The following is a 15,179-nucleotide window of genomic DNA, read 5'->3' as shown; positions in this document are numbered from 1 at the left end:
TTTTTTTTTTGACAGAATCTTGCTCTGTTGCCCAGGCTGGAGTGGTGCAACCTTGGCTCACTACAACCTCCATCTCCCAGGTTCAAGCAATTCTCATGCTTCAGCCTCCTGAATAGCTGGGACCACAGGTGCACGCCACCACACCCGGCTAATTTTTTGTATTTTTTTTAGTAGAGACAGGGTTTTACCATGTTGCCCAGAGTGGCCTCGAACTCCTTAGCTCAGGCAATCCACCCATGTCAGCCTCCCAAAGTGCTGGGATTGCAGGTGTGAGCCACCACACCTGGCCAGGTGCTTATGTCTTAAACACTGCCGTTCACATTTCTACCTCTGAGGAGATGGTAGGGGGTGAGGGTAGGACCGGGCTGTCCTCTCAGCCCCATCTATCTGGTAGGTGGATGTAGGTCTTGCTCTGTCAGTCAGAGCTCTGGCAGGAAATGACTGGTACACACAGAGGGTTTAACTGGAGAGGACTATTTACAGATGTGTGGGCATGGTGAGGGAAACCATCTAAGGCTGGTGAGGCTCCCCAGAGCTGACAACAGTGGGAAGCTATTACCTCCCCTCGGCCAGAAGGAAGGAGCCCCAGGGATGGGTAGAAAGGGCCTCGACAACAGCTGTGATGGTGACGAGACACAACCACTGTCAAACTGTGGTGAAGAGGAGGAAGGGGGAATAAATGCTCTCACTTTAACTAAATCCAGCTGGAAGCCCAGAGAGCCCAGCTGATATAGCCAGTGGTCCAGGAAGGGCAGAGAACAGAGTGTGTAGGGGCAAGCTGCACACACCCGCCCCTGGCTGCCTGGGCATTCTAAGGCTTAGCAGGCTCTTCCCCTTCTTCTTCTTCTTTTTCTTTTTCTTTTTTTTTTTAAAAAAAAAAGACAGAGTCTCACTTTGTTGCCAGGCTGGAGGGCTATGGTGCCATCTCGGCTCACTGCAACCTCCGACTCCCTGGTTCAAGCAATTCTCCTGCCTCAGCCTCCTGAGTAGCTGGGATTACAAGCACGTGCCACCACGCCCAGCTAATTTTTGTATTTTTAGTAGAGACAGGGTTTCACCATGTCGGCCAGGATGGTCTCAATCTCCTGACCTCACGGTCTGCCCACCTTGGCCTACCAAAGTGCTGGGATTACAGACATGAGCCACCACGCTCGGCCTTTTTTCTTTTCTTTCTTTTTTTTTTTGCTCTTGTTGCCCAGGCTGGAATGCAATGGTGCAATCTTGGCTCACCGCAACCTCTGCCTCCCAGGTTCAAGCGATTCTCCTGACTCAGCCCCCTGAGTAGCTGGGATTACAGGCATGTGCCACCACGCCTGGCTAATTTTTTTTGTTTTTTTAGACGGAGTCTCACTCTGTTGCCCAGGCTGGAGTGCAGTGGCGCCATCTCGGCTCACTGCAAGCTCCGCCTCTGGGGTTCACAACATTCTCCTGCCTCAGCCTCCCGAGTAGCTGGGACTACAGGCACCCGCCACCACACCCAGCTAATTTTTTGTATTTTTAATAGAGACGGGGTTTCACTGTGTTTGCCAGGATGGTTTCGATCTCCTGACCCCATGATCCACCCGCCTTGGCCTCCCAAAGTGCTGGGATTGCAGGTGTGAGCCACCGTGCCCAGCCTAATTTTGTATTTTTAGTAGAGACGGGATTTCTCCATGTTGGTCAGGCTGGTCTTGAACTCCCCACCTCAGGTGATCCACCCGCCTGGGCCTCCCAAAGTGCTAGGATTACAGGCGTGAGCCACCGCACCCAGCCTCTTCCCCTTCTTAGGTGACTCAGGATGTGCCCAGTCCACCAGTGCTCCCTTCTTCACAACACTGTGGCTGTTAGAAAGAAGAAAGTGCCCCGGCCACACCAGCAGGATGGCCACTGGTATTTTGACTATAGCAAGAATAACAAATTATATTTATTGATAGCATTTTATGTGCATCCTCTCATTAAATCTTTACAACAACCATAGCATGGGTACCCTGATTATCCTTGTCTTCATCCTGTTACTGAGGAAAAATGTGGAGCTGAGAGAGGTTAGCAAGCTACCCAGTTGCTTAGCTAGCCAGAGGTAGAGTTGAGCTCAGACCAATTCTGACATGACTCCCAAACACACACTCTTACCCTTTGCCTGACTCAGGGTCTCATTCCTCCGTAGTGGGGCCCCACCCACCCTGTGGTCAGTGCCACGTGTGTGCTGGCCCACTGCTTGGGATGGTCTTCCCACTTCCTCTCCAGTTGACCCCATTGAACCCATTTTTTGAGACCCAACTCAGATCTCACTTCCTCTGAGACCTTCTCATCCCTCTCCATCTCTCTATTAGGCATCAGTGGCAGGCGATTCTCCGCCATCCCTTGGGATGTTGTCTGGCTGTTTTGAGTGTGCACATCTCCAAAGTCTCCAATGAGAATCCAGCTTTCTTAGGTGCGAATCCTAGGTCGTGAGTTTTCTTTCACTCAAAAGGTTTAGTTGAAGAGACTTTAAGTTAGTTAGGGGGAAGGGAACTGACTGGGAGGATACAGCACCCAGAGACTGGACTCTAAGTGGTCACAGGGGAATGGTCCTGTGGGGGGAAGCCATTGCCACTCTGAGGCCTGAAGGAACTCCATTGGAAAGAACTGTCACTGTAGCCCAGTGAGAGCCGTAGCTGTTGGACACAAGCCTCATGTAGGAGCTGATGGGTTTGAGAACTGGCTTTCTACTTGGTTAGTAAGAGCTCAACAAAAGCCAACAGGGAGGACTTTCTTTAAGGCAAATGAAGAACAGAAGCTAGAGCTGACTCTAGTAGGAGCTTACAGTCTAGTTGAGGGGTTTTTGTTTTTGTTTTTTGAGACTGAGTTTTGCTCTGTCACCCAGGCTGGAGTGCAGTGGCTTGATCTCGGCTCACTGCAACCTCTGGCTTCTGGGTTCAAGTGATTCTCATGCCTCAGCCTCCTGAGTAGCTGGGATTACAGGCACCTGCCACCATGCCCGGCTAATTTTTGTATTTTTAGTAGAGACGGGGTTTCACCATGTTGGCCAGGCTGGTCTCGAACTCCTGACCTCAAGTGATCCACCTTCCTCAGCCTCCCAAAATGCTGAGATTACAGGCATGAGCCACTGCGCCCGGCCTTAGTTGAGATTTTGAGGGAGGAAAAACAGGCACATACCTCCTACTTAAACAGAACAGCGCTGCTACAGGGCAAGATTTCCCCCTGAGCAGATGAGCTTGCCATATACAAGCACAATGTCGGGGGACATTTAAGGAGACAGAATTGCCAATGGCTTCTTTCTTATAGGACAGGGGCTGAATGCTAGTCCAGCTCTGTAGGGTTCCCCAGAAGGCCTCACACAGGTCACAGATGCATCTGGTTGAGCATGCCAATCTGTGTTTTGGCACTCTTGAAGTCTCAAAGTTCTTTAAAAAGCTACCTCGAGAGCCCCAGAAGTTTGGATACATTGCAAATGTCCTTCGCCTTTGGAGCTGATGCCAAGGAGGGGGTTGAGCATCAGGTCTCTCGGCCTCGGGAACCGCTGCATTGGGAGGACCTCAGTCTGCCTCCTGTGTGGGGCTGCTTAATCTCATTTCTTTTTTCTCTATTCCTATTTTGCCACCCACTCCTGTTGGCCTAGATCCTCCTAGACACTGGAAGGGTAGATCAAGTGAGGAAGCATTTGGAAGGAGACACAGCAGATGAAAGGTTGAGAGTTCTTTGTTTAGGCCCTTCTTTGCTGGCCCTTGTGAATTTTGGTAAGTTTCCTTGGAGTTTTCTCTCTGCTAGGCCTTGGACGTGCTCAGAGACACTCCAGTTATCCTGAATGCCTTTTACTTCCCTGAACACATCACCTACCCTCTGACCTCCAGGCCTTTGAACTCTCAGTTCTGTTCTTGCTGCCTAGAGCACTCCGCCATCCCTCTTCACTGCCTTGTAAAACATTAGGGAGCCGTGGGGACTGTGGAGAATCCCGCCGTTTGCACTCCATCTAAAGAGTTTCTGGGCTCCTGATTTACAGGTTGTGGGCCTGAGGGTTACTTGGATTGTATGTGGCTGCTCCCCTTTGCAGAGACTCAGAAAGCCTTGGGGAGCATAGCCTGGGAAAAACATAGAGGAAAACAGCGAAAACCAGGGCTCAGAGGAGACACTCAGGAGAGGATAGTGGATCCTCCTCAGGGGCCAGGGAGAGCTGATAGGGAGTGACCTCAGGAGGCCAGAGAGGCTCTGGAAGGGGCTTTATACCTATGTGAGGACATTTCTTCTGCATCTGTTCTTGGGGGCTGGCAGGGCCAAGGGGTGACTTGGGGTCAATGCCAGTGGTAGACTCAGGACCCAGGCCGCGCACAGAAGCCAGGAGGGCCTGGCTGGGGAAGACCCTTCATTTTACAGAAAAGAGATAATTCTCTATGCTAGTCTGTGACCTGCTCTGGTACCTTTGCTTTTTAAACTATGTAGGTTTCGGACATCAGATAATGCCTTGGTTCATGGTTTTTGTTTAAAGAGATGGGATCTTGCTATGTTGCCCAGGCACTCAAGTGATTCCCTTGCCTTAGCCTCCCAAGTAGCTGAGACTATAGGCATGTGTCACCATGCCCAGCTCTGGTTCAGGTTTTAAACTATTATTTTTTCTTTGTTATGTAAATAAAACATAACAAAGATAACAAAGAGGAAAGGGAAGTGAAAGTAATGTCACCCATAATCCCACCACTCAGATATCGTTTACATTTAGAACCTGGACATGCATACTTCCCAGACAATTTTTTGTGTTTTTATAAATACAGAAGCAAATCGGAGATGCATTTTGTAACCTGCTGTGTGTATGTGTGTATGTGTGATTTGTGTCCATTGAAAAGAATATATGCTTTCCCAAATTCGAATGGTAGGGTATAAAGAGACCCCCCCTTCCCCTGCATCCATCCTTTACCCCCTAATTCTGCTCCTCAGAGGCAGCCTCTTTGAATAGTTGCTGGTATATCGTTGGTAAGGGAGACATTTAGAAGGGATAATGTGTGTGGAATAGCAAAACTGTTAGTATGGCTTGTACAGATGTTTTCATGTAGAGGTCAGGAGGAAGGTGAAGGGTAGGTTTAGAGGGACTGGGAAGTAGTTTGTGGTTACAGAAGAGACTTTCAGAAACTGGAGTTAGAGAAGGAGGATATGGAGAAGTTTTTAGGCCTGGGTTTTGATTGGATTTGTCATAAGGAGCAGGGTGAGTGAAGGTGAATGCAACAGTGGGCGGGGCCAGATATTGTGAAATTTTACCTCCTGGGTGGAGACTGGGCCAGAGAGGGCAGCAGGTATGCAAATGGACAAGAGACACATCAGGAAGTGGTAATAGTATGATAACTGGTAGATATTTGTAAAATACCTTTGCTTGACAAAACAAAAGTTGGCAGCCCTAGTTAGTCCCCTCTTCTGTTTGTTTGTTTAAAAAAAAAGTTTTAGCAAATCTGTGAATACCAAAAACCTGAGCAAACGTGTAGAACCGGACTGGGTGGGGGTGCAGATTTTAGATTCAGTTCTGGTTTTGGGTCTGACTGACTATGCAGTTTTGGACTCCTCAGTTTGTTTGTTTGTTTGTTTGTTCATATTTTTTGAGTTGGAGTCTCTCTCTGTTGCCCAGGTTGGAGTGCAGTGGCTTGATCTTGACTCATTGCAACCTCTGCCTCCCAGGTTCAAGCGATTCTCATGCCTCAGCTTCCTGAGTAGCTGGGTGGCACCTGCCACCATGCTGGCTAACTTTTGTATTTTTAGTAGAGACGGGGTTTCACCATGTTGGCCAGCCTGGTCTGGAACTCTTGACCTCAAGTGATCCACCCGCCTTGGCCTCCCAAAGTGCTAGGATCATAGATGTGAGCCACCGTACCTGGCCTCCTCAGTTTTTTTAGATCCCAGCCTTCTTATCTGCAGATAAGCAGTTCTCAACCCTGTAGGCACATTAAAATCACTGGGAAACTTATAAAAGGAAACAGTTGATGTCAGAGCCCCACTCCAGACTGAATGTGTCAGAATCTTGGGGAGCCTGGGAATTTTTTTCAGAAATGCAGCTAACATTGGGAACCCCTGGATTCGGGTCATCTTAATTGCTCATTTTAGCCCTAAAATGTTACTATTCTCTGTATTGTATCATATAATTTCATTCCTTTCAGATACTGTGCACAAATGTCATAAACTTCTTACATACCAAGAAGTCATTTTTTAATTAAAAAACTCCCCATAATTCTCATTAGGCCTGTGATATAATGCCTATGTCCTGCAATCAATAAATTAGAATCATAAATGTAGTAAAACATCAAATAATTACTTTTTTGACCCAAAAGTCCAAAGCGTGGACTTTAATCTTTAATTTCTCATTCCCTCATTTTGAAAAAACTACTGCCTGGAGTCCTGGGGCCATCTCTATTTGTAAAGAAGACGCTGAAACATTGAGACATTACTGGAAGTGTCTTTGCTAGAAGAATTGTGTATACCGTAAGTTCCAAATTAGGAGGTCCAGTTTGGGGAAGCTTTATCGGATCTAAATTCTACATGGAGTGGGAGGTGTTTAGAGCCTTGGTGCTTGCTGTTTTATCTTTACCATTGAAGTTCTTGGTTTTGTCTCTTCCTAAATGAGTCATTTTTTTAAAAAGGAACCTAACTTGGGGGGGCGAGGAAACCACTGCGGGAGGTGCTGTGTGGGGGCGCCGAGGAGCCAACCATCAGGAGACTGAGTTTACAGCTGGGCCCTCCACTCAGGAGGGGTAGAGGGACCTGTCCTTGCTGAGGGTGACTCAGAGACAAGTGGGACATAACCTGGTTGGGGAGGTACAATAGGAAGGTATTGATGTTGTGTATTAATCTACCGAGTATTTACTGGAGCACAGCCACCAAATATACTGCCTGGATGCAGGGCCCATTCCACGGGAGATTGTTCACAATCTCCCAAGTTTGTCCTCTACTTGAGATGAGACACAGATTGTGTCCACATTTGCCTGCACTTTCAGATAAGTGAACTGAAGTTATCGAGCCCCATACTGGTGTGAGCAATGCAAGTAAAAATGTTAGGGCCAGGCAGGATGTCAAAGTGGAAGGAGATGGCAGCTGAGGACCCCACTGTGGAATGCTAAAGGGCCCGATGATACAGACGCTGGCCGGGCAGCCAGATGGAGATCAGATCGGGGATGGGAGCTCTGCGGGACCTCTGTGTGTCACTTCCCCTTTCTGTGCTAAGATCTCCCAGCTGAAAAATGGTCCCCTGCTACACACCTCAGTCACCAGGCCCCTGCCAGCTGTTGGGAGTGCCTGATGTCCTAGATGCCTGAGTGGGTAGGGGTGGGAGAGAGAGCAGGAGGGGGTGAGCAGAGCCTGGCCTTGGAAACCAGAGCAGCTCCACACATTTTGGCCCAAATCCCTCCCATGCTTGGGGTGAGGAGAAGCCCAGGGTAAGGGTGCCTCCCTACAGCCAGGAAGATCTTGGTGCGGTGGGAGTGTTGGCTCCGCACGCCTCTCCTCCACACAGAGCCCCCAGCAGGGCCGGATTTCATCTTTTCTCAGTGGCGTGCAGCCTCTTGCCATTGTGCATGCGTGTTTTCTAAGTTTGTCACAAACTTCCTGTTTAGGTACAATCAGAGGCTCGGAGCTTTGTGTGTTTTGAAACCCGGGCATTCACCGAGGTCCGGTGCTTCTCTCTTACCAGCAGTGGGGTGGCCTGTTTGTTTCTTTGCGGACTTCTGCCATCCTTCTTTGCAAACCTTCTTGCTGGGAAATGCTCTGTGGCCTCTGTGCTTGTTTCTGTTAGTAAGAGTGGAGAGAGCTGTGAGGTCTGAAGGCTGGAAAGGGGGAGGGGAGCAACACTGAGTGTGCCCCTTATGTAAGGCCAGGCCTGTGCTAGATATTATACTTCTATACACTTATTTTATTTAGGCCTCACAGTCACTCACGCAGAGCCAGCCTCCAAGAGGTGAAGGCTGACCTGGCTGACGAGGTCAGGATTTGATCGCAGGCCTGACTCCAGTGCTCCTGTGACTTCAGCTAAGTCCTGAGGAGCACAATGCCCCTTTGGTTGCCCCTGGTTTGGGCAGATCCTGATTTCTTATGGGGCATCTTGGTGACAGCATCCCCTTGAAACCTGTGGTTTTCTCTCAGCCCCATGTTACCCAGATCTGCCTGTCTGCCTGGGGTGATCAGATGGCCCTTGAGTGTTTTGCTGATTTTCACCTTTCCCAGGCATCTCCCTCTTGTGGCTCTGGGAATCCCAGAATTGTTAGATGGTGGTCCATAGCTGGTGATCGAAGTGGATCAGTCCAGCTCCTCATTTCCCAAAATAGAATATTCTTTTTCCTGCTTCTGGGTGCCCAGTCCTGACTGTTCTGCCAGTCACCATGAGCTTCTCCACACAGCTGGATTTCTCACATTTCAAGCTCTCCCTTGAAGAAGGAAGAAGAGAGTATATCTATCTATGTCTACAAAAGCATGTGAAAGGGTGGTAAAGGAAGGACACCAAGACCTTGAATATGCAGGTGCAGGAAGAGGAGGGAGGAGCCAAACCCAGCCATCCTCCTCCCCGTTAGAGTGGATGTTAGGAGGTGCCGGACTCTGGTGCCTCCTGCACAGGAAGAATAGGTATGCCTCCCAGCTTCAAGAAGGCCCTGTGTCTCTTCACTTGGCCATCTTGGTTCTCCTACATTTTCTGAAAAACTTCTGGAATCATATCACCTGAGCATCAGAATTGTTCTGTGGATCAAATAACTGAGACACTGTGTTGAGCAGCGGGCTGTTGCAAGCATTTTCAATACACGATTCATTGCCCTCAAGAAGCTGGCAGTCCACATGGGCACAGGGAGCTCTTGCCCAGAGAAGCTAGATGCAGTGAGCTCAGAAGAGCCAGGAGAGCTTGGTAAGCTGGGTTGGTGCCACCCAGCAGACTGCAGGAGAGGGCTGGAGCTGGGTGGCCAGAGGGCAGAGCTGCAGGGGAGGAATGTGCTGGGTGTTAGGACCTTGACGGGGTGCATGGACTGGGCAGGGGATTACAGATGGGGTGAGCAGAGGTACGCATGGGAAACAAGATTGAAGAAGGAGATGTGCACCATTTATGAAGGATCCCAAGGGATGGCTGTGGAGCTTGGAATGTTCCTGTATTGAGGAACCTCCAAAGCCAAAGCATGCAGCTGGGATTAGTAAATGCAATGCTGTAAGAAGATCCGTCTCGATTTGTGAACTGTAAATGGGCAGTGCTGGGAGGTAACTTAGGAGACATTTATCATGTCAAGAGTTAGGAATGAAATGTTGAGGACTTGGACTAGGGTGGTGGTAGTGTATGTAGAAAAGACGAGAGGGAAGTGGAAGGTTTCAAATCTTAGCTCTGCCACTTGCTACCTGTGTGCCCTTGAGCAAATTACTTCATCTCTTTCAACCTGTTTTGTCATCTATAGATAGAGGCTGAAAACACTTCACAGGACTCTTGTTTGAGGATTTTAACTTGTAACACACCCAGCACTTAGTAAGTGCTCAAGGAATAATGAATCTTCTCATGCGGGAAGAGGCATGGTTTTGTGATTGGGAGGGATTAGGGGAGTGGAGTATGAGGTTCTGAGTCTGGGAGCCCGGGAGAATGATGAAGCCTTCACAGAAAGAGATGGAACTGCTTGGGGCCTTTGAATTCAGCTTTAGGAACTTCTCCTCCTAAACCCTGGCTACTGAGGGCTGTCACAGAAAACCCCACATCCATGCAGATTGTGCCTCTACGAAACCACGGCCTCTGGCTAGAGCAGGGCCCTCTGGGATACTGGCCAGCAGCTGGCTGTCTCCAGTCAGGGTGTGGACTAGGGTGAGAGAGTAAGCCACCTAGGGCACAAACGTCAGGAGGTGCTGGGTTTCAGGGCCACGCCCGCACTTGATACCCACAGTGGGATGTGCACCCCAGCCTCCTCTCCTATCTGCCCTTCACCACTCAGGAGACAACCTGGCTTCTGTGTTCACTGAAAATATTACTCCACGGCGAGCCCACTCAGGTTCCCACCTGCCCTCCTGTGTGCTGACCTGCATCTGGGCTCATTCCCACCTGGTTTCCTTGCACTCAGAGAAAGAGACATCCTTCCTCCTGGCCAGAGAGAACCCTCTCCCTAGACAGGGATCCCCATGCTTCCTGCGGCCTCTGGGACCTCACGCCTCAGTCCTGCAGCAGCAACTTCCTCAGCCCTTCACACCCCTCAGCCTTACCTTCTCTTTTCTCCTCCCCTTACAGATGGATGTGTGGAAATAATCTGCCTTCGCTAACACAGCCCACGCAGGCTGGCCTCCACTGGTGGGGGCTTATGCCTGGTCCAGAGCAGGGACCCGGTGGGTTTGCTGCAGAGGCCTCCTGCCTTCTGCAGGGGCTGCCCTCTCTAAGGTCACCCACGGCTTCCATGTTGCCACACACAACGGACACTTCAGTCCTTATCTGTCTGGGCTCTTTGCTGCTTTTGACACTGGACAGCTTCCTCCTTCTTGCAACTCTCTTTTCTCTTGGCTTCTTTGATTCCATCATACAAAGTCTTTCAACAGCTATTTCTTGAGCACCTACTATGTGCCAGGCTCTGGGCACACCATAATACGATGTCGCTGCTCTCAGGGAATTTACAGTCTAAGGGAAGTGGGGAAAGGGGGATGAAAAAAATAATAAATGTCAGGTGGTAATAAGGGTTGCAAAGAGAAATACAACAGGGAAGGAGGCTAGGAAGGGGGCCAGGGTTTGAGGTGGGCCTCACTGCAAAGGACATGAGAGCAGAAACCTGTAGGAAGTGACAGATGCCTGGGGGAAGAGTGCTCCAGGGATGGGGAAGAGCAAGTGTGGAGGGCTGAGGCAGGAGCCTGCCTGGATGTTTTGAGGAAGCTGTTGTGGCTGGAGGAAATGGAGGAAGGGCAGAGTAGGAGGAGAAGAGGTCAGGTGTCTCAGTCCATCAGGGAAGAGGCCCAGCCAAGTCATGTGGACCGTGGCCATTTCAAGGACTTTGGCTTTTACTTTGATACAGATGAAATACTATAGGAGCGTTCTGAGCAGAAGAGTGATTTTTAAATGATCACTTAGGCTGCTCTGGGGAGCATGCTGTATTTGTTAGCTTGGGCTGCTATAACCAAGTACCACACACTGGGTGGCTTAAACCACAGATTTATTGTCTCACAGCTCTGGAGGCTGCAAGTCCAAGATCAAGGTGTTGGCAGGGCCATGCTCCTCTGGAGACTCCAGGGAAGGGTCTGTTTCGGGCTCCTCTCCAACTCTGGGTAGCTTCTTGGCTTGTGGCAGAAAACCTCCAATCTTCCAAATATCCCCTTTTTATAAGGACACCAGAGTCATTTTGGATTAGGAACCCCCATCCTACTTCAGTGGGACCTCGTTTTAACTATTTATATCATCAATGACCCTGTTTCCTAATATGACATCTTCAATGACCCTGTCTCCTAATATGCCACATTCTGAGATCCTAGGGGTCAGGATGTCAACATAGGAATCTTGGGGAGACACAGTTCAACCCCCAAGACATGGTTATAGAAAGGTGAGGGGAGGAGTGGGACAACTAATTAGGGGGTTATCACAATAACCTAAGGAGAGATGCTGCTCACTTGGACCAAAGTGGTACCAGTGGAGGTGTCGAGAAATGGTGAGGGTCTGGATATTACTTTACGTTGAAGCTGGCGTCCTTTGCTGATGGATTAGACGTGGGGTGTGAGGGAAAGAGGAAAGCCATGATGACTTGGGTTTAGAGCCTGAATAACCAGAATGAAGTTGAACGTCTTGGTCTCCTAAGTCCTCTTCTCCCCCGGGACCTTCCTCAGCAGCCTTTGCTGGGTCCTCATCCTGGGTGGGCCCATCAGCTGCTGGGTTCTTCAGGGCTCCATCCCAGGTCACTCCTCCGACCTCTCCCTGATTGATACTCACTGTTCCCATGCTGAAGCCAGATGTCCTGACTGTGCTCTTTGGGTCACTCCTGCAGGCCCTGGCTGTGGAGAATGCTGAAGGAAGAAGACGCAGAAGCAGGACGACCCTGAAAGATTCAGTCTCTTCATCCTCAAACAGGTAGCTTCTCGGGAGTTCTTGATGTTGGAATATTTTACAGCAAAGCAGTCGTAAGACCATTTCTTGGACCCATATGGTGTGGAGAATGCCCCAGGAAGTGGAGGAGGGCTGCTCTGGGCCTGGACATCCATTAATTTCTAGAAAATTTTCTCTGGGAAATGGTCAGGGATTGTGGATTCACATAATGGTTTTTGGCAGCTTCTGGAATGGGGCGGAGGGTGTCTCTTGATTTTGCAGAGTTGTAAATAGTTGAGGATCCAATGGATGTCTATGGATGGTAGTTCTAGAAGTGTTTAGAAGGATTTAAAAATGTCTGGGATGCAGTGGTGGTGTAGAAGGCCACTGTGGGAAGCTCCACAGAGCCTGCCAGAGGCGGATTGCTGGACTCAGGAGCCTTAGCTGGCCCTGGGGCATTCCTCGCGTTTTTATCGGGTCTGGCCTCATGATCCCTTCCATTCTCAGTTTGTCCCTCCATAAAATGGGCATACAGCTATGATTCCTCTGCTGGGCCTCCCACAAGCTGTTTCAAGGGTCAGTAGTTTGTGCATAAATAGAATTTTAAGCTTTTATTTCAGGTGTAAACCCTGATCCGGCAAAAGATGGCTCCATCCTCCACACATTCTTGGCGACAGTGGGGAAGCGGGGTGGTGTCTGATTTGATTATTTCGGTGTGTGTGGTTTTGTTTTCTTGGCATGTGCCACGCTTTCCATTCCTCCTGTATGAGGCTCAGAATTGATTGCTTCGGTTTTTTTTTTATTGTGACTGATTCTGATTTAATTTTAAAGCCATTGTGTCTCGGGGTTCCAGTCGGAAACACGTGGCTCGTGCAAATGGGGTAATTGAAGAGTGTCTACTGAAGAGAGTATTTATAAGGATGCAGGCAGAGTTAAGAGAAGCCGCCAACAAGGGATGCTGAAGCGCCCAGGGCCAGCAGTGTCAGGGAGCTGTTACTGTGCCTGGAAGGAAGAGGGAGGGACTGGCTGTCGGGATGGGAAACAGGAGCTGGAGAGGTGTCCCTGGTAGAGGAATGCAATCAATCTACAGCAGCATGGCCAGGAAGGAGCCAAAAGAATAAATATCCTCATTGAACCCCTTGGATCTCCCATCTCCTGATGCCAGTGCCTCCCATTAGGCAGCCTCAGTCAGAGCCAGAAGGCAAGGGAATTGGGTGGATGCTGTCCACGGAGGGCAGAGCCTCTGTGGGGCAGAGCTGCCTGAAGGAGGATGGAGGGTGGATCTGCGGAGCAAATGGGAACAGTCTCACAGAGTCAAGAGTTGCAGGTCACTTGGATTATAAGGACGTTTCTGCTTTAGACCAAAAGAGGCTTTTGTGTATGTTTGAGTGAAACTTTGCATTGTGAGGTCAGCTACGTAGATGTGCCGGCTGTGAGGGATGGTAGGAGCAACGGAGATCCCAGTCCTTTTCAGACTTGAAAAGAGCCAGGGAAGTCAAGGGATTTGCCCAAGGCCACTCATTAATTCATGAAAGTGTTTCTCTAAAGCCCGTTACATTTTCTCAGGAAAAACAACACAAAACATTTGAAACAGTTTAAAAACAAACAAACAAACAAACAAAAAACAAAAAACAAAAAACAGCATAAAACAAAATCTGAGTAAGTGCCAGGAAGAGACTGTGGATTCACACACATCGTAGTCTGTTTGGGCTATTATAACAGAATGCCATAGATGGGGAGGCTTATAACCACCAACAAATCATATTTCTCACAGTTCTGGAGGCTGGAAGTCTGAGATGAGGGTGCCAGTATGGTCAGGTTCTGGTGAGGGTTGCTTTCACGTTGCAGACTGACAACTTCTTGTGTCCTTACGTCATGGAAGGGACCAGAGCTCTCTCAGGCCTCCTGAATAAGGGCACTAACCCTGTTCATGAGGGCTTCACCCTCAAGACCTGATCACCTCCCAAAGCCTCCACCCCTAACACTATCACTTTGGGGATTAGGATTCCAACACATGAATTTGGGAGGGACACAAAACATTCAGGCCATAGAAGCTCGTTTCCCATTTATCAGTTTGGATTCTTTCAGGCTGACTACCAAAAATCCTAATTCTGAATACCAGAAAACCTAACTCAGGGGCTCCCACGGCACAATGAATTGATTAATCAGCTCATGTACCTGCCGTGTGCAGGGGATAGGGTGGACTGCAGGGTGGGTGTGAACCAGCAGCTCAGCAGTATCCTAAACCATCCAGGTTTTTTTTTTTTTTTAATCTCTCCACTCCTTCCTCCCTGGGTCAGTTCATCCTCAGGCTGGCTTCTGCACCAGACTGGCTCCTGCACCAGGCTGTGGGGAGGCTGGGGGTGCGTAGAGTTCTGGACACTTTGTCAGGGTAGGAGGGAAATAGATCTTGGGAGCCGCAGCTGACATCCACCATACTGTACCACCCATAGAAGTAGAATAATACCTTACTAACTTGGACCAGTCATTGGGGATAATAGTGAGAGGACACTCAACCTTAACTAGTAAAAGTTTGAATCTTCAAGTCTTTTAATGTGGTATAGTGTCAGGCAGGATCTTCCCAAACACATCCTGTTGGAAGCAGTTAGCATCTGTTTTTCAGTATGTCTTAAAACGTAGGACCTTCTAGTAGGTTAAATATACCTTCTGAAATCCCGTTTAATTTCTAATTTGCTTATTCAACCTTTTAATAGCCAGAGTAAACACTGAACTCAAATTCTGGGTTGGTGAAGATTAAATTACAGTAATGAGGTTCCTCATTTATAAGCTCATCTATAATGGAAATAAGAATAGCACCTACTTTATAGGTTTGCTGTAAGGATTAACTGAGGTGATCTGAGTCAAGCGCTTAGCCCAGTGGATAGCCCAATAAATGTTACCTTTATTAGTGTCATATATTGCCAAATATTGTCACCTTTATGTTTTTATGTGCATGTTTAACTAGAAAATTAACTCTCTTCATAACAAATATATTATCTGCTGCTGATTAGTTCTGTTAGAGAGGAAGTAAATAAAGGTATTAAAATATTTAGTGTTTATGGATTCTTTTTTTACCGAAGTTTTTTTTTTCTGTTAGAATTCATTTTGGGGGAAGCCTAAATACAGATAAGTTTAAGGAGCATACAACTGAAAATAGATAGAACCTCTAGAATATAGAGATTTTAAAATTTTATGGCAATATATTCTTATATTCTTAGTTGAAAAATCT

At 48.4% G+C, this 15,179-nt stretch overlaps 1 protein-coding gene across 16 annotated transcripts in view; it reads left to right on the top strand.

Moving 5' to 3' along the window:
- The window catches only part of TRERF1 (transcriptional regulating factor 1), a 227,430-nt gene that overhangs the window by 77,512 nt on the left and 134,739 nt on the right, over nt 1-15,179 (top strand). For all 16 annotated transcript variants that reach the window (XM_063813036.1, XM_063813035.1, XM_063813039.1 and 13 more), the window contains exon 3: nt 11,913-11,995. The gene's annotated coding sequence lies outside the window, so the exon portion shown is untranslated. The remainder of the gene's footprint in view (nt 1-11,912; nt 11,996-15,179) is intronic.

Source organism: Pan troglodytes, chromosome 5 (genome assembly GCF_028858775.2).
Source record: "Pan troglodytes isolate AG18354 chromosome 5, NHGRI_mPanTro3-v2.0_pri, whole genome shotgun sequence".
NCBI lineage: Eukaryota > Metazoa > Chordata > Mammalia > Primates > Hominidae > Pan > Pan troglodytes.
This window is presented reverse-complemented; position numbering and strand designations above follow the sequence as displayed.